Below are 2,081 nucleotides of genomic sequence, written 5' to 3' on the forward strand. Positions count from 1 at the left end.
TTTTCACTGAGAGGATGGGATGTAGCCATTGACAACGGTGATGCCCTACATACAGCTTGCCATGGAAAGGAGTAAGAAGGTTTGGATGAAAGCAGTAGGAAAGCAGGGATTCAAGAAGAGCACAGCATCTTCATACGCCTATCTGAAATTCCCATCAATGATTTACATAAGTATTTCTATCTTTATTTTTTGTTTATTTATTATTATTATTTGAAAACTCCATAACCATTTATTATCCGCCTAACTGAGATTTACAAGATGACTATAGCTTGCTTCATACCAACAATCTCTGTGGGATCGACCCTTACTCACGTAAGGTTTATTACTTGGACGACCCAGTACACTTGCTGGTTAGTTGAACGGAGTTGTGTCCACTCGTGCCAATTTCTAAATTCCATACGAGTACAAGGAGTACAATTATTCGAGTTGTGTGAAAGTATAAATCACAATTTCGTCCACCAAGTTTTTGGCGCCGTTGCCGGGGATTGTTCGAGTATGGACAACTGACGGTTCATCTTGTTGCTCAGATTAGGTAATTTTCTTTTCAAAAATTTTTCAAAAATCTTTTTCAAAATTTTTCTTTTATTTTTCGTTTTTCTAAACTTTGTTTTCGAAAAAAAATTAATAAAAATCCAAAAAAATCATAAAATCATAAAAATTAAAAATTATTTTGTGTTCTTGTTTGAGTCTTGAGTCAATTTTTAAGTTTGGTGTCAATTGCATGCTTTTAAAAATTTTTCTTGCATTTTTCGAAAATCCCATGCATTCATAGTGTTCTTCATGATCTTCAAGTTGTTCTTGATAAGTCTTCTTGTTTGATCTTGATGTTTTCTTGTTCTGTGTTGTTTGTTGTTTTTCATGTGCACTTTTGCATTCATATTTTTCATGCATTAAAGATTTCTAAGTTTGGTGTCTTGCATGTTTTCTTTGCATCAAAAATTTTTCAAAAATTATGTTCTTGATGTTCATCATGATCTTCAAAGTATTCTTGGTGTTCATCTTGACATTCATAGCATTCTTGCATGCATTCATTGTTTTGATCTAAAAATTTCATGCATTGAGTATTTTTGTTGTTTTTCTCTCTCATAATTAAAAATTCAAAAATAAAAAAAAAATATATTTTCCTTATTTTCCTCTAAATTTTCGAAATTTTGGGTTGACTTGGTCAAAAAATTTTTAAAATTAGTTGTTTCTTACAAGTCAAGTCAAAATTTCAATTTTAAAAATCTTATCTTTTCAAAATCTTTTTCAAAAATCATATCTTTTTCATTTTTTTTATATAATTTTCGAAAATTTCAAAAAAATTATTTTTCTAAATATTTTCAAAATCTTTTTCTTATCTTTATATCATATTTTTTAAAATGAGCTAACAATTAATGTGATTGGTTCAAAAATTTGAAGTTTGTTACTTTCTTGTTAAGAAAGATTCAATCTTTAAGTTCTAGAATCTTATCTTGTAATTTCTTGTTAGTTAAGTATTTTAAAAATTAAATCTTTTTCAAAATATCTTTTTCTTACAAATCTTATCTTTTTATCTTATCTTTTTCAAAAATTTTATCTTTTTCAAAATTTGATTCCAAAATATCTTATCTAACCTCCTATCTTCTTATCTTTTTAAATTTTGATTTTAATATCTTTTTCAACTAACTTTTTGACTTTTTGTTTGTTTCTTATCTTTTTCAAAACCACCTAACTACTTTTCCCTCTCTAATTTTCGAAAATTCTCCCTCTCTTTTTCAAAAATTCTTTTTGTTTTAAATTTTAATTTTAATTATTATTTTTTTTTGACTTTGATTTTCGAAAATTACTAACCTCTTTTTCAAAAATTATTTTCGAATTCTCTTTCTCTCTTCTTCTTCTATTTAATTATTTGTTTACTAACACTTCTCTTCACCTCTCTTCATCTAAAAATCCGAGTTCTTCTTCATTCTTCTGCTCCCTTCTTTTTCTACTAACATAAGGGAATCTCTATACTGTGACATAGAGGATTCCTCTTTCTTTTCTTGTTTTCTTCTCTTTCATATGAGCAGGAACAGGGAAAAGGGCACTCTTGTTGAAGTTGATCCAGAACCTGAAAGGAA

The sequence above is a fragment of the Arachis duranensis genome, chromosome 4, assembly GCF_000817695.3.
Source record: "Arachis duranensis cultivar V14167 chromosome 4, aradu.V14167.gnm2.J7QH, whole genome shotgun sequence".
NCBI lineage: Eukaryota > Viridiplantae > Streptophyta > Magnoliopsida > Fabales > Fabaceae > Arachis > Arachis duranensis.